Source organism: Carya illinoinensis, chromosome 15, assembly GCF_018687715.1.
Source record: "Carya illinoinensis cultivar Pawnee chromosome 15, C.illinoinensisPawnee_v1, whole genome shotgun sequence".
Lineage (NCBI taxonomy): Eukaryota > Viridiplantae > Streptophyta > Magnoliopsida > Fagales > Juglandaceae > Carya > Carya illinoinensis.
Window position 1 is genome coordinate 5,133,607 of NC_056766.1, and position 25,444 is coordinate 5,159,050.

General features: G+C 34.4%; 1 pseudogene; it reads left to right on the plus strand.

Annotated features, from left to right (window-relative positions):
- The first annotated feature begins 22,159 nt into the window (after positions 1–22,159).
- Positions 22,160–23,313, plus strand: LOC122296576 (annotated as a pseudogene).
- Positions 23,314–25,444: the final 2,131 nt, after the last annotated feature.

Consider the following 25,444-nt stretch of genomic DNA (forward strand, 5'->3'; position numbering starts at 1 on the left):
CATTTCCCTCTTTTTCCTATTTTCTGATCTTTTTTTTTTTCATTTGCCACATCATCTTTCATCCGCATTTTCGTCATACTCATGAAAAATAGAGTACTCATAAGTACGTTGTAGCGTATTGGCAATATTGAGTTAATTATCACATGATCTTTATCCTTAAAAAACAGGTAACCAAGTTCTGATAAAAAAACAAGAAGAAGATACGAAAATTGAAGTACGGTGATGTTTGTTTTGGGTATGGATTAGTACTCATGAGAGGATCGACGGCCAGCACAGAAAACACGGGTGATGGAATTTGCTATATAATCAAACATCATCCGCTTCACCAACATCCGCTTTGCCAGAATCAGACCTCCGATTTTGGGTTGAACCATGGCTTCTCCCTGCTGAACATGGGAGGTCGTTCTGCATGTGGCTAAACTTCAGTACCAACTTCCGCTTTGGCTCGTCCTTGTTGCAGACCTCTTGACCCACACCCGAGCTCAGCTTCTTCATCACCATCAATAGCTCTGTGTAAAGCCTGTGTGTTTCTTCTTCACATGGGCTCAGCTTCACCACCTTCAACTCTAGCACCTATGTCCTGGTGCAAACCACCTTCCCCACCTTTCCCCCATCTGGGCTCAACATCTTCAACATCTTTGGCTGTGCCATTCTGCCCATCGCCATATATTTCACTCTTTCAAAAAGCTCAAGTTTTCAATTCCTAGAGTGAGGGGCTTTGAGCTGTTCAACTATATATTTTATTTTATTTTGATTGAGTTCTTTTCTTTCCCCCAAACAGCACGCTTGTTTCTTAAATTTTCTTACTAATTTTGATTCTTTAACCCAAACTAAAAAAAGGAAAAATGAAATCCAATAACAATCCAGATTTCCTCAAAGTCTCCTATTGGTGGTAGTGTTACTCATTTAGATTTTTACGTAATAATAATTGTAACAAAGCATAGAAGAAAAGGAAAAAGGCTAAGTTGCAGAGAGCATCATGCACGAAGGGTCTGGAAAGTTTTCTCTGTATATCGAATGAATGAAATGCACGATACAAACGGGGACTCATATACACACTCTGCTCTAACAAACTAACAGAATCCTATACCAAAAATAGAAGCCAGCTAATTAAAGTAATACTTTCTGAGAATAAAATAAAATACAAGTAAAACAAATAAGACAAAATGTTTATCCTTTTCCAGAACGACTTGTAGCTGTTGTAGGAATGAGACGACTTGTAATTGGTGCATACTCAGTGTGTAATAGCCCCCCACAAGATAGAGAATAGAGATTCACTATTCCCATCTTGGATAAATGTGATTGAAGAAGGAAATAGGGTAATGCTTTTGTGAAAATATCTGCTAGTTGACAGTGAGAAGGAACATGGGCTGTGGTGATACTGCCCTCTTGGATCTTGTCTCTAATTAGATGACAATCTAATTCAATATGCTTCGTTCGTTCGTGAAAAACTAGATTTGCAGCGATGTGAAAGGCTGCTTGGTTGTCGCAGTAGAGAGAGGCAGCTTGTGGATGTGAAACTTTTAAGTCAGTGAGTAAGTATCTCAACCAAGTGAGCTGGTGGAGGCCATGGAACGATATTCTGCTTCTGCTGAGGAATGAAAAACCACATATTGTTTCTTTGTTTTCCATGAAACAAGTGAGTTGCCAAGCAGGATGCAATAGCCCGTGACAGAGCGATGGGTTTCAGGGCATGAGGCCCAACAGAACCACAATATGCCTTGAGCTGGAGCTGGGATGTAGATGACAGCAAAATTCCTTGTCCAGGGGCTGCTTTAATCTATCGAAGTACATTGTGAGCAGTGGCTAAATGTGTAGTTGTAGGATGATCCATGTACTGACTCAAGAGCTGGACAACATAGCATATGTCAGGTCTAGTAATTGTTAAGTATAACAAACATCCAATGAGCCTACGATAAGAGCTTGGATCTTGAAGAAGATCACCAGAAGTTTCACTGATTTTAAAATTCTGGTGAAGGGCCAGTTTGAGGGGCTTGCTGCCAAGTGTGCCCGAGTCAGCCAAAATATCTAAGGCATATTTTCTTTGGCATAGATGGATCCCTTTTAAAGATTGAGCAACCTCCAACCCAAGAAAATAACGCAAAAAGCCAAGATCCTTAATCTTAAAATGAGTATTAAGGAAATTTTTGAGGGAAGCAATTGTGGCTGGACAGTTTTCAACAACAATAATATCGTCAACATAAACTAGTAAGGCAGTAAGTGAAGTGCCATCTAGTTTAGTAAAGAGGCTGTAATCAGCCTTAGATTGCTCAAAACCAAAGGCAATAAGTGAAGAAGAGAACTTGGAGTACTATTGTCTTGATGCTTGCTTAAGGCTATAAAGGCTCTTAAGCAGTTTGCAAACTTGATGAGGTTCTCCTTTGTTGTAGCCAGGTGGTTTTCACATATAAATCTCCTCGTCTAAGTCACCATGGATAAATACATTGTTGACATCAAATTGATGGAGAGACCAGCCTTGGACTGTTGCTACAGAAAGTAAAACTCTCACAGTGACCATCTTTGCAACTGGAGAAAAGGTCTCTGTGTAGTCAATCCCTTCTTGCTGTGTAAAACCCTTAGCAACAAGTCTTGCTTTCAGCCTTTCAACAATTCCATCAGAATGGAATTTGGTCTTGTATACATATTTACAATCGATGGCTTCTTTTCCAGGGGGCAAATAAGTGATGATCCAAGTAAAATTCTATTTTAAGGCTTGCAGTTCAGTGTTCATAGCTTGACACCAGCCAAGGTCCTTCACAGCTTGCTTATATGTTCGTGGTTCAAAAACAGTGGAAATTGAAGTGGAAAATGCAGTAAAGGAGGGAGAAAATTTTTGGTATGTGAGAAAATTTGTTAAGGGATAAGGATTACCAATTGCTGCAGGAGGAAACTTGGACATCAATGGTGGGCAAGTAGGAAATGAGGCCTGTTGGCAGTGGAATTCTTGTGAACCTGCGAAGGAGGGGATTAGAAACAACATGTGAAGGGGAAGTGGAGGTGGTAGGCATGGAAGTTGTAGCAATGGGAAGGGAGGGTGAGTTAGAACAATCTGTTGATGGAGGATCTAGAAGCTGAGAAGGGGAAGGAGTGTTTGTAGAATCTGTTGAAGAGGGGAGATTGGATTTGGGAGTGTGGGTTGGAAAATCAAGAGAGTCGGGTAAGGGTTGAGTAAAAACAAAATTAGGGGTGTGAGATGTAGTAGAAGTTGGTGAGGGAAAGGATTGGAAGGGAAAAACTGATTCATAAAATAGAACATCCCTAGAAATAAAGGTGGTTTTTGTGTCAAGGTCAAGGAGTTTATATCCTTTGACACCAAAAGGATATCCAAGAAAAATGCACATGCGACCTTGGGGATCAAACTTTTTCCTACCATGGGAAAGGGTAGTGGCAAAACAAAGAGAGCCAAAGAATCTTATGTGAGCATAAGTAGGTTTGGAGTTAAATAAAAGCTCATATGGGGTCTTCTTTTGAAGGAGAGGGCTAGGGGTCCTATTAATCAGGTATGTGGTAGTTAAGACACAGTTATTCCAATATTCAAGTGGTAGACCAGCTTGAAATTTTAGTACTCGAGTCACATTAAGCAAGTGTTGGTGTTTTCTTTCCACAATACCGTTTTGTTGTGGGGTGGCAACACAACTTTTTTGATGTACAATGCCTTTAGTGTTAAAGAAATCTGTCATTTGGAATTCAATTCCATTGTCACTTCTTAAAACTTTGATTTTAAGGTCAAATTGGGTCTCAACCAGATTAGAAAAAGATGTAATGCATTTTCTGGTTTCTATTTTGTTCTGAAGTAAATATAGCCAAGTGCTTCGAGTGAAGTCATCAACAATTGTAAGGAAATATTTGGAACCATCATAGGCAGCAACTAAGCAAGGTCCCCAAAGGTCGCATTGTATTATTTCAAAAGGTCTAGAAGTTTTATGTTGACTATGGGGAAAGGGGAGACGATGGAGTTTAGCCAATGGACAAATGTAGCAAGGTTTGCTATTGATAGATGAAATATTTTTCCTTACAATCAGATCTGTAATTAAACTTAAACATGGAAAGGAAAGATGACCTAGGCGACAGTGCCAAAGGTCAGTGACATCCACATTGTGCTGAATAGAGGCTAAAACAGGAAATGTAGAATTTGAAAATTGTGAAAAAGTGTTGACAAGAGTTGAAGGAGAGACTGCAGTTCTTAACAAGTGGTATAGGCCATTCCTTACTTCACCCTTCCCAATCGTTTTCCAAGAGAAAAGATCCTGAATAAAGCAGCAATCAGACAAAAAAACTAGATAGCAGGTGAGAGAGTTAACCAGTTTCTTAGCTGAAATTAAATTGAAATGGAATGATGGAATGCATAAAACATCATGTAGGTAGAGTGAAGGTGTTAGTTGTACGGTGCCAATGTGAGTGGCAGGGGCTTCAGTGCCATTTGGCAATTTAACAGAATAGGAAACATGTGCAGTAGTTTTAGTGAACAATGAGGTGCAGCAGACCATATGGTCTGTTGCACCTGTGTCTATAATCCAAGAACTATCAATTGAATGGAGTGTGTTGTGTGTGCAGGTAGAGAGACAAAAAGAGGTACCAAAGAGATGAGAATGTGTGGAAGGCTGATTGACAGAAGTAACATTGGACTGAATCTGATTAGCAGATGGCTGAGCAGCAATGGAGGGCTCCCTTGGCTGGAGTAGAGCTATTAATTGTTGATACTGAAACCTTGTTAGACCCACTCTTTCATCACTAACTTCTTCAAGGTTAGAAGCAGGAGATATTATGGATTGAGTAGCAAAAACAGCAGGGTTATGGGGTTTGTTGAAAAGTTTATAGCCTGGTGGGTAGCCATGCAATTTATAACACTTCTCCATTGTGTGTCCAGATAGATGGCAGTGAGAGCATACAGGGGCCTCTGCATTTCCTGCTTTGAAACAGGTTTCAAGACTATGGCATGAAATTTTACAATAGGCGCAATAGGCACGTTCTTTCTTTGGAGAGGGTCGTGACTGAGTTGAGTATTTGGTATATGGGACAAGAGGTTTTTTGATGGCTAAGGCCATAGAGTCAGGGGATGGGGAATGGGGAATAAGCTGGTGTTGGTGTTCCTGTTGCTGGATGAGTGAAAAAACTCTGGTGACAGATGGTAAAGGATCTAGGAGCATTATTTGGTCACGGACATTAGAGTATTTATCATGTAAACCCATAAAAAATTGGAACACACAATCACGTTGATATCTATCTAAAAGTGTTTTCATGGTGCCACAATTACAAGCAGGGATTGGGTCATATATCGAAAGCTCATCCCATAGAGTTTTTAGCTTACCATAATAGACACTTACAGAGTCATGATCTTGGAGAAGGCTGGCTGAGTTTTTCTTAAGCTGGAAGATGCGTGGGCCATTCTGTTGGGAGAATCGATCCTGAAGGTCCAGCCAGATTTTGCGTGCATCGTCAACGAATACAACGCTAGACTTGATGGAGGGACTGATCGAATTTTGGATCCACGACACGACCATGTCGTTGCAATGCTCCCAAAGCTCAAGGAGAGAATCTGTTGGGTTAGATGGTGGCAGGATTGTACCCGAGATGAAACCCAATTTGTTCTTAGCCCGGAGTGCTCGTCGCATAGCACGGGACCATGTGGCGTAGTTCTCAGTGGTAAGTAAATCGGTAACTAGAACCCCGGCGGGGTTGTCGCCATTGTCTAGTCGAAAGGGGTTACCGCGGTCACTCAAGTTCAAGTAGCGAGCCATATTGATGGCATAAGGGGTGTTTGAGCAATTATCTGTGTGAGTAGAGGAGGAATCGGCAGAACCTTCCAGATGGTCCTCCATGAGAGGTTGCTCTCAGGCTCTGTATACCATGTAACAAAGTATAGAAGAAAAGGAAAAAGGCTAAGTTGCAGAGAGCATCATGAACGAAGGGTCTGGAAAGTTTTCTCTGTATATCGAATGAATGAAATGCATGATACAAATGAGGACTCATATACACACTCTGCTCTAACAAACTAACAAAATCATATACCAAAAATAGAAGCCAGCTAATTAAAGTAATACTTTCTGAGAATAAAATAAAATACAAGTAAAACAAATAAGACAAAATGTTTATCCTTTAATTTCCAGAACGACTTGTAGCTGTTGTAGGAATGAGACGACTTGTAATTGGTGCATACTCAATGTGTAATAACAATACATGTAATTATCGGTGTAAGTCTTATACACTTTATTTAAAAAAAAAATGAGATCTATTATTAAAAATTTAATTTCCTCATATAGATTTTATACTTACTCACTTTTATCAATAATAATACCTGGTAACTGCACTCTCTATAACTATAAATATCATTTAATTTATAATTAATTATGCTCTATAACTATAAATATCATTTAATTTATAATTAATTATGTTCTGATATCCTACAGCCGACAAGTATATATCTTAGTATATTATGCTCTGTCCATTTCTTCCTGGCTAGCTAGTTCCTCTGTATATATATGCTCAAAGTGAAAATAATAATTTTCAAAAAGATGAAATCTAAATGAATACTTTTTAAAATCAGTACTGGTTATAAGTGGATCGTCGTGGATTAATACATTGTGATGGACAAGATCATGTTTAATTGACCCAAAAATCATTTTCCTTTTAAGTCAATTATTGCCGGCCGCAGTGGATTTATGCGAAGTTTCCAAATTAACGGTGGGGTACTCATATATATATATATATATATATATATGGTTAACTGTATTCCCATGGTCGGGGCAAACAATATTAAAGTAATGATATATAAGTGTGCAAACGTCACGTAATTATTTTAAAAAATAATAAAATTTACAATGAAAAAATTAATTTTTTTACGTGAATTTTATATTTATAATTTATGCTTTTTTAAAAGATTACGCGAAGTTTACATAATCTATTATTATAAATATTATTTTTTATAATATTATATCCAATAAATTTATATTTAAAGAATTGATGAGACATGATTCATTGATTTGATTTTGGAAAAAACTATTTTACCGCCTAAGATTGACCGCTCGGGTTGACCGCTGGGTAAAATGATTTTTTTTTTTTTTACTTAGTGATTAAGAAAGTGATTTTAAATATATGTGTATTTTTTTTACTTAATGATTAAGAAAGTGATTAAAAAAATATAAAATAAAAAAAAAAAACTTTACACTTAGCGGTAAGCCCAACAGTAAAAGTGAGGCGGTAGAGTAGCCTCACCCTTTGATTTTTGGTGTGCCATCAGCCATGCACAAAAGTAGCTAATTGTTGAAACTTGTTCATGATCTAGTCATGAGAACATAACTAATCAAGACGTACGACGTAGGAGTACTATTATTATTATTATTATTTTTTTGTATATAATATTTTACCGTTAATAACCCAACATCTCATGTACTGCCCTAGACCCAAATTGAAAATGGTGATTTAAGGTAGGGGTGCTACCCACATCATGCGGGGCGGGTGCACCCCTTCCCCGCACCCCGCCCCCGCATGATGCGGGGGATGAATATTTCATCCGCACCCCGCCCCCGTGAGGCGGGGGCGGGGCCCCCCTCTCCGGTGCCGGGGGGGCGGGGCGAACACCCCATCTGCCCCGCCCCCCGCCCACTTCAAGAATCCCATATTTCAATGGGCTTAAAAAAATTTTTGTGCCTAAAAATATTATTTTTAGACCCAAATTATTATATAATTAAATCTTAAATTAAAATTTATAAATATAATAATTTAAAAACTAATAACACAAAAATTATGTTACTAATTTTTAAATTTGTTAAACTTGTTCACAAGAATCACAAGAGAGTGAGACTTGTTCATCACAAGCTTGCATATGCCATGGGCACCCTAGACCTCATTTATATAGAACTCTAAGGCCATACAAGAGTCTTACTTGAGCAATGTGGGACTTGGGCTGCAAGTCCCACATTGCTCAAGTAAGACTCTTGTATGGCCTTAGAGTTCTATATAAATGAGGTCTAGGGTGCCCATGGCATATGCAAGCTTGTGATGAACAAGTCTCACTCTCTTGTGATTCTTGTGAACAAGTTTAACAAATTGTAATATATTATATATATACAATTTGTAAAATAAAAATATATATTTATAAATATAAAATATTATATATTTATAAATATAAATATAAAATGCGGGGCGGGGTTGAGCCCTGCCTGCCCCCCGCTCCCGTTTAGTGTTTTTCATGCGGGGCGGGGTCCCCCGTCCCGGCATGTGCAGTGTGGGGTACCCCGTCCGCCCATGCGGAGGCGGGGCGGACGGGGACGGGGTAGCGGGGGCTGCCCACCCCTAATTTAAGGTGCATTTTAATATTAGAATGACTTGAATTAAATTATAAATAGTAATATTTTATGAATTTTATTGAAATAGATTTAATTTTTTTAAGTTAAGATAAGTTTAATTTTTTTAGATTAAAATATACGAAATAAGTTAAGCTATTATTATAAAAAGTTAAAAGAGTACAATATCCATCAATAATTAAATTGAAATGGATTAAATTTAGTTCAACAACTCTTATTTAAAATATTCATTTTATATTAATTTCCTTTAAACGCGAGTTCCGTCATTTGATTGATGACATGACAAGGAGCAAGAACATAAAGCTGACTAGAATTAACATTTCTCAAAGTGGGGTTGGAATTGATTTGAGTCCTTTAATATGGTAATATTGCATTTTGGAACCAAAACATACACCAACAACTGCAGAAATCTGCAAAAGTTTCCAACTTTGGGTGTCACCGCGAACTTATTTTTACCATGGGAATCACCGGCGAAACGCAAAAGGCGAAGAAGAAGGTACTACACCATGCATTAATGATTACTGTAAAAGCCAAAAGCCGAAACAAGATGAAAAAACCCTCATATATATCGTCTCGGAATATGCAACTACCTACCTCATGATATTTTGTTCAAATATCACCAACTTCTAAGTTCCATTTAGGTGTACACTTTGATCACATGATTTTGTTGAGAAGATGAAACTCAATTTTGTTAATCAATCTTCATTTTTAGCAGATGAATAATATATATTGTCGTTTATAAGCAAAAGCCAAGCTTGAAAACCTATAAATATAAAGAAGAAAATTAACTAGCTATATATACTAATAATTACAAACAAAACCAAACCTATTTATAAGACTAAGAGAGATGATAGTTATAGTTATAGAGTGTGTAAGTATTGTGTATTATTTTTTTTTAAGAATAAATAAATATAAAATTTATTAAAAAAATTAATTTTTTAATAATAAATCATAATCATATTGTATTTAATATAAGTACTGTCTTGGAAAACATAGATGCTGTCGGTAAAAGTCATCATGTATATATGTGTTTTACAAGTTCACGTTATTTGATGATGTTATGTATTCCTATTACTTTGTCTCCATCGGTAGCTAGCTAGCGACGTAATTCGTCATCCTCGTCGTCATCATCATCTTAATTTCTGTGCTATAATCTTATATATTATTTATGGTATTTTTCATTCCAAATACCACCAAATTAGGGTGTGAAAACTCAACACCTACAGATCAATCTGAAGATTAATTAAAAGTATAAAAAATACTTATATATATACAATAAATTCTGGATGTCACGCAGATCGAATTAATGCCGATCATCGAGTTAAAATACGTACGTGTCTAAACTTGATTGGCTTAAATTATTTATCTCAAATATATAAAAATTAAATTACCAGACAAGATATATAAATTAATTTGTAAGCATGCGCATAACGAGACGATCGATTCTGGCCGGCTAATTTAAAAATAAGATGCTCGTAATTAATTAATTGGGCGGATAGATTATGAAAACTAAAGAGAGGAAAATAAAAATGTTACTTATATATGGAAAATACTAAACCTTGAAAGACTACTACTGGGCAAAAAAAAAAAAAAAAACAGATAAAAATACCCACAGATTACATAATATTCGGAATATGCAGAGAATCACAGAGCTTACGGGCATGCTATAGTGAGGACGGGTATATGATCTTACTCTGCTTTGCATTTGCAGATTTGGGTGGTCCATAATTCTTGGATTGGGAGGCCGCAGAGCAAGAGGGATGGCCGGGACCACGGAAATTAAGGGCGAGGAATTGGATGAAGAAATCGAGCATCATGCGCTTCACCGACCTTCTTTTTGCTGGGAAAACACTTCCGGCTTTAGGCTTGAACCGCGGTGGCACCGGCGCTGTCTTCGGTCCGACGGGATTTTCATCTGGTTTCGGCGTCACCACCTTGTAATCCTGCTCTTTCACCACGTAGCGCACCATTTTCCCACTTTTGTTCATCAGCTTCAGTGCTACAACCTCTCCCAGTCTCCGCGGCCTTCTCTCTCCTCTCTGTTTTTTATATGTTTTGTACGTACTTTTGTTTGAAGTTATGAGATTCGATCTGGTGGGGTTTAAATAAAGATCAGTTCTAGCCCCCAATATTGCACGAAAAAACAAAATAAAAAACAAAACAAAACAATAAAAATTAGTCAACGGAAGCTTCCTGGCTTGTATAGTAGCAACACTTGTGTATGCTATGAAGACGAGAGAAAGAGTGTGTGCGTGCTTGTGTGTATGAAGGATTGAGCTGGTCATTGTCAGTACTTCTTTTCTCCGTAATTACCCAAGTTAGTTGACTGGATACGCTAGGTTTTGGAGTTAATTAAGAGTCGGTCCCATAAGCAATACGCATGCCACTTTAAAAGTTCTTATTTATTTCTATAATGTCTCGATCATTAATCTCATTAAACAAGATATGATCTCTCTGATCTGGACTCTGAAACTTTGCAGTCCATTAAATCTGTGATCAGTATACGTTAAATCCAAAAACTTAGGTTATATCTGTCCCCACACGAAAGGAAAAAATTACCCTACAAACCAGTACGCTTATTCTTGTTTTTGCCCCAAAAACTAGTCTTAAATCATGAGGGTTAATGCTTTTAAAGGTAGATAACAGCTAAAAGTATTGCCATTACGTACATGATATAGGTAATAGAATACAACGTCCTAATGGGAAAGAAGACAAACAAAACCCCTTTTTTCTAATTATTTTTTCTTTTGTGATCATGATTTGGGTAGTTCAGCAAAGTCATGATCTTCTTGATCACTGATCTAATTTTTCTTTGGAGGAATTAAACTCCCTAGCTTTCTAATTGGGTTTGAACTATGACCGACCAACTTTAGCTCCCACCATTATAAATTTCTCACCTATGCTCAGCTCCAACTTCTCTATCGATCCCAACAAGCTTTTGAAATCTGATTGAAGAAAACGGCACATCATGACCCATTAATTAATAATACAAGAGGCCTTAAATATCATGGGATCATCAATTATTTGTGATGAGCTGGACATAGAAAGACTTTTTGAAAGTCGACAATGGTGTTCTCTCGTACTTACGATGGAGAAGACAGTAGTTGAATTTATTCATCAAAACATGAACCACATAAAAACTATTGCTTGCCTTTACACGTTATATATATATATACATACATACATACATACATACATATATATACACACATATATTTACATATATTATACACACATGCATGCCAATATATAATATTCAGTAAAATCCGCAGCTCTCTAAAATCCAATTAATTGGATGGACCAAAGTAATGGAAATCAAATTCGGCGTTAATAATTTACGAATCACCTGAATCATGATCGTCACGGGTGCAACCAAAGGATATAGGAATTAAATTATTAGCTAGATAATATATATAATAATTTTTTCAACGAGTAAAATAAAAAATATATATTTTAGGCTAATTAATTGTATTTTTTTAAGTACGTAGTTATAAATCTTTTTATCGTCTATTAAAAAATTATATTAATAATCTTTTTATTATAAGGTCTCAGCTTGGTAAATAGCAAACGTTTATGATCTATAAATCGTACGTAGCTACTCTATTTGTTTAATGGTTTTAATTGTTATATATCAACGCAGGAATATTGTTTCAACGTCTTTCAATGGTTTCATTAATGAACATGTCGCTCCATACCTATACGTCTCAGCCGAAAGATTATCCATAGGCCGACTTTCCTTTCCATATATATATATATATTTATATATATCACGTCAACCTGTCCGATAACAACATAAATGACTTTTGGTTTCTTCATGATTGACTACTTGATGAGAATAAACAAAAGAAGAAATGGCTACCTACTGTATATGGTTGTTGGCTCATTCGTCTGTATGTTGATGGTTATTTCGCGGTCGTCTCAATTTCATGCATGATATCTCGATCGGCGGTCCACTTTGTCAGCCTGCAACTGCAATCTGGTAGCCTTCATGATTAGTTTGTCTTTCTGCTCTTTCATGACTCATTTCAACTACAAAACTCCAAGTCTAACCTTTTCGTAGGTATTAACACTTCGAAACGAAAAATCATGGACGCTTGTCATTTTCAACAACCAATTGATCAAGGGGAATTAAAAAAATATATATTAATTATATATATCAAATTATATCATCTTAATAGTACTACGATGTATGCATATATATATATATAGTACGTGATTTATGCATCTAATAAGAGAAGACGAAGATGGCAATTAAGAGCTAAACAGTAGCAGACGATCGAGGAAGTGAGGTAGCCTTAGAGCACACATGCATGACACAAGTACATGATGATGTACATCTATGATCATACATGTATGATCGTCTGTTGATTATTGGCATAACCCATGTACGTAATACTAGTTCTCTTCTTATCAATTACAAACCTTGTACCACATATTTATATTAACATCTTAATTTAAATGTTACTCTTTTGCTAACTAGTTAATTTTCATTTTATTATTAAACAGATGAGGTGATCAATTAAAAATTAAAAATTAAAAATTAAATAAAATATTATTATAATATAATTTTTTTTTAATTGCTATGAGAATTAGGGAATTAGAACTAATTAAGAGAATGCATTTCTGTGTCCGTTGCACTTCCAATATTAAAGAAATTTCACCTTTTTTCTTTTGTTAGTTTATATGACAAACTCTTTTTTTTTTTTTTTTACTTAATTCAGTTTCACAAAAAATGAAAGATAATAATTCTATGAGTTTAAGATATAAATAATGGACAATTCTTTTGCCCAAATTCCTAAATTAAAAATATGAAAGATTAAATTAGATAATGTCGTTAGCGATCCATTTTGAAATTATTTATAGTAAGAAATTAATATAGCGCGCCCACCATTGTTGGAACTTTGTCTGATTGATTCTGTACAAACGTACAGCAAACATTTTGATTAATTATCTGTTTTCACAGAATCAATCAAACAGATCATCATCAGAATATTTGAACCTAATCAATCAAACAAAATTTATTCCAACAAGACAGCGTTGAGAACAAAATTATTCATAATAGTTGACTGAGACCAAAGCGTGTACACATCGATACATGGTCATGTCCACTGGCCAGCAGTAGTGAACAATGAAAATGGATTACGTTACAAATTAGGACCCTTTAATTTATTACTTTAAAAAGTTATTAATTAATACTCACCATCCATTAATCATGTCATATCATATACTTATAATTATTTAACATATATCATCATCATCATCATCATCATCATTTTATGGCATTGTTGCATCCTAACGACATGATCTAGGTGCTGAGTTTTAGTTTTATGATCTATATAATATTTTATGGGTTGATCAGGAAGCTTACTGGAAGTTTCCTGGGAAAATCTAAATGGAAATTTCCTGGAAACTTCCCATGCCTAAATGTGAATCAAAATAAGGGTATGAATTAAATTAAAGGACCCACTTTCAGCTTCTAAATTTCAACTCTAAAGTTTGAATCTTCAAGCTCTTGCATGGTCTTTTGCTTGGATGAATTTTACTCTATTTGAAAATTGTCCTCATGTGAGGCATCCAACTATCTGATCATCTCATGAATGATGTATAAAAACTAGAAAAAAAAAAATTAAAAATAAAGTACAATATGATCTTTCCTTAGCCTATAAATGAATAAAAAATCACTTTTCTCTAATTAATATCTCGAATTAGTTGATTAATGGATCAAATGGTCGGTTATAAAGTTAGGTAGGATGGGGCCCCATTTTAAGCATGCAAGCTACTTTATATTTAAAATTAATTTATTACTTATAGTTTATTACTTGGCTCTGATTCTGAGATGGCCGGGGGCTCATGTCTTGGTAATTAGATGTATCTGATAAGTTCTTGATGCTGACTTATTTAAATATATATTTTCTTGCACTTCTTTCGCTTCGGGCTGCTGGAATTTTGCAGCTAATGAATTAGATTTGTCAGTACAATTACGTACAAACCAGTTGTTATTGACAAAGTGGAAAGACAGAAAATAAATTATTGTGGCATAAGGAAAAAAAAAAATGGGGCAATTAAGGAAACTAAATGACCAAATTATGTGTTGTAGCCCCAGGAAAGAAATATGACCACCACCAAAGTTGTCCCTTCGGCCTCATGAATTTGATAGATATGTTGTAATTCACCCTAGCATTCTCATGAAGATAGACAAAGAAATAATTAGAAACATTCATTCTGGATCATGTGATAAAAAAAAATTAATGAAGTGGGCCGGTGATCCGAGGAGTACTAGGTTTCCAGAACTCTCATTGTTTAATTTCCATATATAATTATCGTCAGTTCAAATCAAAGAAAAGTTTTTTGGTCTACCTTCTTTTTATTTTTTAATTTTGAGTTTCGTTGTCTTTGCATGAAAGTAGGTAGGAAAATAATTGAAAACTTGAATAATATATAAGGTTTCATCACTAACTCTAACGCAAATCTGTTACAATATATTTCATTTTCTTTTCTGTTAATAAGAACTTTTCTCAGCTCCCAATCAGTCGTAAAGTTTTGTCTTAGTTCAATATCACTTCTGATCAAGAGTCAAACAAAACCATCAAGGTTCGAAGAAGTTGCGGGCCCAATATTTGCTACACAGAACTTGACCATGAAGGATTTTGGGCAGCAAAATGCTGATTCGAAATTGAAAAAATTATAAATATTCAAGTTAACGGGACCCATGCAAATAGACTTTAATGGATTTAACAATGACAAGATGGGGAAGGAAAGGCCAATTATATTATTCGACTATCATGTGGTCCCTTCGTAATCTTTTTGACGGTCCACATTATTATTTGTTATCAGCTCATGTAATGGCCTGGCTGCTACAAATTTACACTTTCTTGACTCAGATGGGCAAAATTCGGCCATGAATCATGATATTCTCTTTCAGGGTAAGAAAAGCTACAAGAATTAATAAAGGTACTAATACTATATTATAATGAACAATAGATCATGTAGGAGTCATGGAATCGAAAGCCCTATCGATCGATCTGGATATATAGATCACTAGTCAAACAACACATGATCATGATATATATGAGCATGCTAATTTGATGTTGTGAAAGGTACATATATGAATTTTGTCGAACTTAAAATAATATTTTTGTGAGAAACCAAAGAAATTTAATACATAGATCATGGCCTGCAATAATCTGTATTTTGATCGATGGTGAAAAGAAAGGATATTATTCATGACGATGATGGCTGGTGTTGATGGCGATTGATGGGGTTTCAAAGCAAGTTGAGAATTACAAATAGCTAAGAACGTCGTCGATCGTACGTAGAAATCACGTTTGCATTAATTTTTTTTTTAAAATATATTAACCACAAAAGTATTTCTTTTATTGTAAAATAGATTTAACATATCATGTGATATAGATAGTTAATTCTTTTTACATATATTAATCTCAAAGGCTAATACGAGATATGTTGATAGAAAAGATCAGTACTTTTTAAACTAGACCTAATTTACCAAAAAAAAAAAAAAAAAAAAAAAAAAAAAGAAGAAGACCATGCATGGGTAACGGTTTAATTTCATAAAATTCAGTACTAGACCATGAATGATGGATATGGAAATTGCTCCATTCATTCAAGTTTTTTATCCAACATTCTTTTCTTGTAAGAGCCCTAACCTTGGTATTTTTCTACTCATGGTCCAGATTATTGATGAGCCCAAATCTTCCTCACCCCATTCCGTTTTCTTGTAAAGTACAAACCAACCAAAATGATCATTAGGCCCACCTGACACCTATTTTAAGGCCCATTTTGGTCAGCTTAATTTAGTCCCTTTTCTAAAAAGTTCAACGTCGTTTTAATTAACCAGCTGGTATATATATATATATATTTATATTTTATATAATCACTTTTATATATTTTTTACGTACTTAGCTAAAATATTTATTTTATATTTCTTCTTTAAAAAAATAAAAATATTATCTAAAAATGATCAAATCAATACCATATTTTTAAATAATAATATAAAAATAAGACGGTTTGTACCGTTAATCATATATATATATATATATACACACACACATCCACATCCAATCATTTTGTTTTGTTGTTGTTAACCCTTATAATCCGAACAACAACATGCATCCGTGGATATATAATATTCCTCGTGACAGCTAAATTACTTTCCTGCAACTAATTTATATTTTTATTTTTTAAACACAATAATTATTCATTTAAAAGAATATCATTACGTTTGTATTTTTTTATTTTGACAATTTAATGAATATTATTGATCAAGAATGAGTACCAAAGGAAATTGTCATCGTGCAATTACAACAGATAGAACAAACAAAACCAACCATATCGTGACCAGCCACAAATTAACGAATCAACAAAAGATGCAACCATAATACAAAAATACGAACCAAAATTTCCTTTGCAACGAGATTTTACTTTGTAGACAGCAATTACATTAACAGAACGAACGAAACCAACCACTAGTCACAAATGGGTTAAGAGTTTTGCTACATACAAGCACAATTGCGCACTAATCTGTATACTAATACTGATTTATTCATACTTAAAATTTAAATTAACACTGTTTTCAATCAAATCTACTTTTTGACCAATCACATCACATTAGTACACAGATTAGTGCACAATTATGCTTGCAACTATATTTTTCCATGGGTTAACGGCACGCATGTAATGTTCTAATAGAAGACTCAAGTCATATAACTTATATTTTAAAAAGACTAATCAATAATCAATATAATTAGAATTGCATTGGAACATTATAATTAAAGAATAAGAACTTTTTCTTCCTAATCAATGTAAGATTCTAAATATTACCTATCCTTATCACTTATCATCATGAGATATGTATATATCACATGATATGACAAAGACACAACGTCTTATGGGAATAAGCATGCAAGACACAAAATGTGTAGTCTTGTCGTTTTTCAATGAAATTAGGGGTCCATGATATATATAATTGTGGTCCACAATCTTACAATACAAACAACAAAAATATATATAACAAGACGGCACCAGTACGACAACATGCAATTACAATTAAAACAAACAAAACCTACCAGTAGCCACAAATCAAATATTTTGTATATCATCGTTATGTATGTAGTTGAGAAATAATATTTATAGTTATAGAATGTGTAATTGTCGCGTACTCTTTTTGAAAAAAGTAAATAAATAATATATAAGAAGCATATGAAAAAACTAATTTTTTAATAATACTGAACTCTACTCTTTTCTTAAAAGAGTGTATGACGCTTGCCTAATCTATAACTATATCTAGCCTTACTCTTATGTAATTATATATATATTTATATATATTATATACATGGTCATAATGAGGAAACAAATGCATGAAATATCCAAACGAGATGTGTATATATATACACACACACCCGATGCGCAACTCTAAGTTTATGGCATCATAGTGAAAGATCATTCAATTGTTTAGTGTGTGTATATATATATAATAGTAATTTTATAATTTGACAAATTGTATAAAAGCATGTGTAATTATTTTTATATAATTATTTTGTAGTTAGAGCATTTATCTTATATATAACGACTAAAAACAAAGTATTCTCAACATGAGTACTATATACCTCCATTTAATTAAGTTGTGCATACGCAGATGAGAGAAAAAGAAGTTAAATAGAAAAATGTTGAAGAAAAATCACACAAAAATATATAATAAAAGAGATGATCAAGAAGACGATTAAAACTAAATATAAAGTCCCCTTTCTTAATATTGTTCTTTTTCCTTAATATATAATAAAATGATATTACATAGACTCTTATATATATATATATATATATACATATATGAGTTTTACTAAACACAAGTCGGTCATGTGTTAACACATTCTTAGAATGGGATCCATTATAACTTGAAAAAAAATTAAAACGCCTGTAATTTTTTAGCAGAATTGATGTTGAAAGCTTATACATGAACAATGTATTTGGTGTGTAAAAAATAAAACTTAGAAACAAAAATGTAAAAAAAATTCTTTTTGAGCGGGACTAATATTTTTACAAAAAGATCTGCATAAAATTTGCGTATCTATGGCTTATCTATTTAGCTTGTAACTAGTATGAGACTTGTATAAATATATACGGACGGTTGCTGCATGCATGTAAATATAAAAATGTCCGCCTTACGAAAAGTTCTATAATAAAATGACCGGCCTGTAGAGCTGTATACGAGCCGAGTTCAAGCGAGTTTGGGTTGTGCGAACTCGGCTAGTTCACAACTCGAGGCGAGCCCAAGCTCAGCTTGTTTATTTCAGCTTCGACTCATTTACATTTAACCAAAACTCAAGCTCGGCTCGAGCTTGGTTTGTTAACGAGCCGAGCCCAAGCTCGACTCAAGCTCGACTTGAGTACATATATGTTATTTGCAGAATATAATAGCAATAGCAACTTAAATTTAAATTTACATTATGAAGCCTTCTAGAGACTATTTATTGACATTTACTTCCTAAATAGAACTAGAGAATGAAAATAGAGTTTCTTTACAATAGTAAGAAATGAAACTTAGTACATTAAACTCCAAAACAAAAAATGGGATCTAAAATTGAAATCAATGAAGTCCTCAATCTTCACGAATGTAGCCCAGAAGTCAAAACCATATACATTATTGCCCTGTTGTCTGCATACACTAATACACAAAAAAATTTGTTAACAGATTTTTAATCCCTTACTCAAGTACTGTTAACTTAGTATACTGTCAAGGGATTCCTAACAGGAATGCAAAACTTAATTTGCAAGAAAAATAAATGACATATCTCTATAGATATTAGATACACGGTACACCAATACCAAAAGCATATTTCAAACAAGTTACCAAAACAGGTTGAAGCAGGTAGTAGCATTAGAATTAGCAAAATGCAATAAAATGGAATCAAATGGCAAGCTCGCACAACAGCTGACAAACCCAATAAAGTATACAAAACATGAATTTCACGAGTAGTAAAAGAAAATGGCAAGCTCATTGATTTTACAAAGCACATCAGCATTTTAAATTACATATAGAATGAAATGACAAGCTAGATTGAATAAATTACACAGCAATTATACAAAACAAAAATCAAACAAGCAATACAATCAACATGGCAAGGTAACTAACAGTGACACAAAACACATTAGAGTTGCACGTGAAATTCTTCATAGAAACAAGCTCTCAAGAAACAAAAGGCATACACTAATCAAAGTCCTCATGCAGTTACCGAAACAAAGTCAACATGACAGAAGATATATAAAGCAGCAGGCTGCAGTAGCAATAGGCATACAAAAACAAAAGTTCATACTTTAAGTTAAAGCAAATATGTTATCAACAAAATCACAATGACTAGAAGGGCCCAAACTTATAGAAAATTTGAGTTCACCATGACAAAAGTAAACAATTTCCCAAACTTGAACAGAATCACCACAGGACAACCTGCACACACTAATACATGTAAAAAACATTAATATAATATTTATTCCCTTACAAAATTACTCAAGTACTTTTAACTTAGTAATATTGTTAAGGGATATTTGCAATGCAAAATTTAATTTGCCATTTAAAGAAATTTAGAAAATCTAGATGGTGAAGAGTTAGAACTTAGAAATTACCTGAACTGTCATGTGATCGTATTAGATAGAAAACCCAAACTGTCCAAATATTACAAAGTAAACTGTCCAAATATCAAATAGTAAATCATACAGATTAACCAAAACAGACTACATAAACTCGAAAACTACCCAAAAGCTCCATAGATTAAACATGCTAAGTTAAACAGAATCTGAGTCTGTATGGGCTTATGGCTATGGTGCAAGTGCAAGTGCAATAAGCAAACAACAGCAAGATCAAGATAGATGTAAGGGTTGAAGTCATAAACAGAGACAGAGTCACACTCACAAAGACAGTCAAGAATCAAGATGTCACACCATGCAGGCCTACTAGGGTTTACAAATACAAATACAATTTACAAACATGAAAAAATGATTAGATCTATACAATACATAGATATCAAATATTTAACTCATAAACAGAGACAGAGTCACAGAGACAGTGAAGATGTCACGAGTCACACCATTTCGGCGTAGGGTTTACAAAGTTACAAATACAATTACAAACATGAAAAAACATGATTAGATCTACAATACTACAATTGTGAAATTGTTACGAGAGAACTAGAGGTTAAAAAATGGGTTAATAATTAGAAAAATGAACAGGAACAGGAAAATACAAAAATCTCCAAACATGCAAAGGATTAAAGGAGTCAATGACCAAATATCCAAACAGATCCAACGAAATTGTTAGAAACAAAAAAATAACCTAATTAATCGACTGATAGACAAACCAAACATCGAACCAGAGAAGTATGAACCATGAAATCAAAGATATAGTTGGTTGGGAGTCATAAATGCTAGCATTTAATGACCCCTCTGTCGAGGCCTGACTGCCATCTCTGAGATTGAGATTGCAGTCAACAAAATCGGCCGATGCCTACGATTGCGAGGGTTTTGTGCAATCGCAGACTCTGAGTCCCAGACACAGAACCTTCAAGAATCAAGCCTTGATTCAAGGCTTCATTGAATCGTATCAACAAATCGGGACTGAGAGGAGTGAGGCAATCGCAAATCGCGATGAGTCTGAGGGCTGAGAGGAAGTGAGATGCGAGTGAAAGTATGAAACAGTGAAAGTAAAAGTGAAACGACAAAACAGATGCGTGAAGGACAAAGTGAAAGGGGGCGGCTAGGGTTACAAACTTAGAACTATGGCTGTAAAAAGCCTCTTATATACTAAGCGAGTTAACGACTACAATTCATTCAAAGAGATCCAACGGCTCCGAAAATATAAATAATAATACAACAGCTTAGTGTTAGTTTTATTATTATATTTTGTAATACTAACACTATATAATATAATAAGTTATTAATTTATTATATTATATATTTATTAAATTATTAATACAAGTTATACAACACCATATGTATTATGTATATAAGTATATTATGTAAATATATAATGTTATATATTATGTTAGTAATATTATTATATTAGTATATTAGCATATGTTATGCTAATATATCACCATACATTAGTAATGGTATATGTAATTATGAATGTAAATTAGTTATAAAATGACCATTTGAGTGATTTTCTTTCTTTATATATATTATATATAAAATATTTTGGTTAATATTATTTTTGTATAAAGCTAATGTATTCATCATAACTTGTAAACTTATAGGGTTTTGTATTTTTGTTATATTTATTCTATATAACTTCTAGTTGGTATTATAAATTAAGGGCTAGTTCTATAAGACTAGTTAATATTATAAATTTATATATAGTATATGTAGTGGGCTATAAGTGAGACTAAGTCTATATTCATAATTATGAAAATTCTAAATTATATTTATAGTATCTATATATATCTAACTTTTGGCTATTATATATATTGTATTATATATGTATAAATATATATGAGTCGAGCTCACAAGTCGAGTTGAGCTTCATACGAGTTTGTTCATGAACATTAATCGAGTCGGTCGAGTTTTTACGAGTTTGTATCGTTTAATAATCGAGCCTAATTTTATATTTACGAATGATCCATTTAATATTCGATTCGAGTCAATTTCGAGTTTAATCGAGTTGAACTCAAGCTGCCTATCGAGTAGCCTATTCATTTTACAGCCCTACCGGCTTGTGATCTATAAAATGAAGGCTTGTGAACTTCCATGCACAAGCACAACCACCAAGTACTATCATATGATTTAGCTCTCTTTTTGCAACTAAAGTTGCGAACAAGCTCGGGTTTAGCGAGGCAAGTTAGTCATCACCGATTATGGCTTCAGCAGAAAAAATTCGAGAGGCACAACGAGCAAAAGGTCCAGCCACTATATTGGCAATTGGCACTGCAAATCTGCCAAACTGTGTCTTCCAAAGTGACTATCTAGACTTATACTTCCATGCCACCAACAATGAGCACATGACTGAATTAAAACACAAGTTTAAACGCATATGTAAACATTCATATTCAACGCATGAACAACAAAGCATGTAGCAAATAGCTAGCTCCATATTAATGCTACTTTTCACTTTTTACAGCTGAGAAATCAATGATAAGAAAACGTTCTTCCACCTTATCGAGGAGATTTTAAAGGCAAACCCAAACATTGTCAACTATAAGGCACCATCTTTGAATTCATGCCAGGATGTGGGGGTTGCTGATGTAACCAAGATTAGAGGGGGAGGCAGCTTTGAAGGCTATCAAAGAATGGGGCCAACCCATCTCCAAGATTACACACCTTGTTTTCTGCATAATGACGGGTTTTGACATGCCTGGGGTGGGCTTTCAACTTACCAAGCTCTTTGGCCTTAATCCATCAGTGAACAGATGCATGATCTATCAACAAGGTTGTTATGCCAGCGGGACTTCTCTTCACCACGCAAAGGATCTTGTAGAGAACAACACATCTACACATGTACTTGTTTTGTGCTCGGAGAACATGACCATGTCTTTCCATGGACCCTCTGAGTCCCACCTAGATATTTTGACAGGCCAAGAAATTTTCTTTGAAGATGCGGTGGCAGCCATTGTCGGCGCCAACCCCGATACCTTGACTGAGCATCCACTATTCAAATTGGTATGGGCGACGTCGATTATACCCAATATCGAGGATGGAGTTGTGGGAAAACTATGAAAAATGGGCAGGACGTACATACTATTTATCGACCAATTTGGCCAAGTTTATAGGAAACAACATCGAGAATTGCATGATTGAAGCATTCAACTCCATTGGTATTAGTGATTGGAACTCCTTGTTTTTCATAGTTCATCCAAGTGGTCCCTTGATTCTTCACAAAATCCAAGAAAACCTCAGTTTAAACGAGGAAAAACACAAGGCAAGCAGGTATGTGTTGAGTAGGGGTGGGCAGCGGGCCCCACACTCTGCCGCACCGCCTCGTTTATATAATAATATAATATATACATTTTAGAGATAAAACGGAACCATTTTGTACATGACAAAATGGTGCCGTTTTATTAAGTGTTTAATTTCCTTCCGCCCCCCTAGCACCCCCTTCGCCTTTCTGCTTTAGTTCCTCTAGACTTCTCGAACACTCTCTTCTCACTCTCAGACTCCCCTCTGTCTCTGCCTCGCTCTCTCTCTCTCTTAGTCGCACTCTCGTTCTCTCCTCTCTTGTCTCTCTCGCTCTCGTTCTCTCCTCTCTCTCGCACGATATCCAACTTCCGTAGTTCCACTCTCGTCGTCGCAGAGGTAAGTCACTTTGCAACCTAGTTTCAGTTTTTCCATTATTATTATTATTATTATTATTATTTGAGTTTTGATCGGAGATTGGAGGTAGGATGGATTGAATCGGAGATGGAGGATGAAAATTTGTGTTATGGATTTGTGGATTGTGCATGTATATTCATTGTATTGATTATGTGATTATGATTAATTCTATAAATTTTGTTTGATTTTATATTATTTTTTGTAGGTTTTATTGTTTCGGAAACCCTAAATTGATACAGGGGTTTCATTAATGAAACCCCTGTATCAATTTAGGAAAATGAAACCCCTGTATCAATTTAGGGTTTCCAATCCTAAAAAAAATTAGGGTTTTGGATTGATATAAGGGTTTCATCAATGAAACTACTAGATAAAATTAGGATTTTGGATTGGAAACCTAAAATTGGTTTTAGGGTTCCAATCCAAAACCCTAATTTTATTTAGTGATTAGAAATCCTAAATTATATTTTAAATGTCCAAGTCTCATGACACTAAAATTTGTTCAAAAATATAGTTTTGTTATATTTTAAATGTCCAAGTCTCATGACATTATCTTTTTTTTCTTTGTCATCCTACAGTTTAATGTGTTAGCCCTTTTATTGGAAGTTTATATTAGCACAATTATGTTGAGTTTCGTGTGCTTAAATCAATGATTCTTATATTTAAATAAATAAAAAAATTGCACAATTTAAATAAACAAATATTTATGCATTTTTAATTTTACCCTTTTAATTCATAATACTTACGGTTACAATTATTTTTTTTAGTTTTATTTATTTATTTAGTGACTAAGAAAATGTTGTTTAATAATATTGTGAACTTTTTTAAATTGGTTTCAATCATTACACTTTGCCTTATTTATTGTTTGGCACATTATTACATTTTTTTATGTCTTGTGTTTGATTGGACTATGCCTTTTTTTTTTTATGTGTTATGCTGGATTGCACTTTGAAAATTTTTAATCGTGATAGCTCTCCTGCCCCAGCCAATACCCTACGCAAGAACCTAACCCTACTCCTACCCCTACAGGGAGTACACCTTGCATGTCCCCAAGCCCACACAGGGCAAGAAATCTGTGTCCACAATTTGGTCTTTACCAAACTAGAGGGTGGTGACCCCAACAATCCACAATCTAAATGTAATTACCGTGGAAAAATATATGGATGCCCCTATAGAAAACATGATACATCTCAACTGAAAGTCCATTTAGAGGAACAATGCAAGAAGAGTTCAATATTAAAATCCTTAGTAGAGAAGCGTCAATCTAGACTAGATATTTGATTAAGACAAATGGCGGATGGGAGTAGTGGGGCCGGGGGTCCAACATTGAAAGGGTGTACGAAGTACAATCCCGATGAGTGTATAAGGAAGTTAGCTCGTAGGATTATCATCAACGAGCTACCTTTTCAGTTTGTGGAGGGTAAAGGATTTCAAGAATTTTTCCAAGAGATGGAATCAAGATTTACGCTTCCTTCTCACCACACTGTAGCAAACAATATTAAAAAGATGTACAGAAAAGATAAAGATGTTTTGAGGGGGCCAATTGGCTGGTTTGGTAATTTGCCTCACTACCGATACTTAGACTTTTATCCAAAATATGAATTACATGTCGTTGACTGTGCATTTTGTTGATTCTGATTGGGTTCTTCACAAAAAAAAATTATTAAATTTTGTTAAATAATTTATCATAAGGGTGACACGAGTGGGAAGGCCTTGGAGGTCGCAATAAAGGAGTGGGAGTTGGCACAGGTTTTAACTGTTTTAGTTGATAATGTGTTGTCTAATGATGTTGCATTGGGATATCTAAAAAATTATTTTAAAGAGGCAAATAAGAC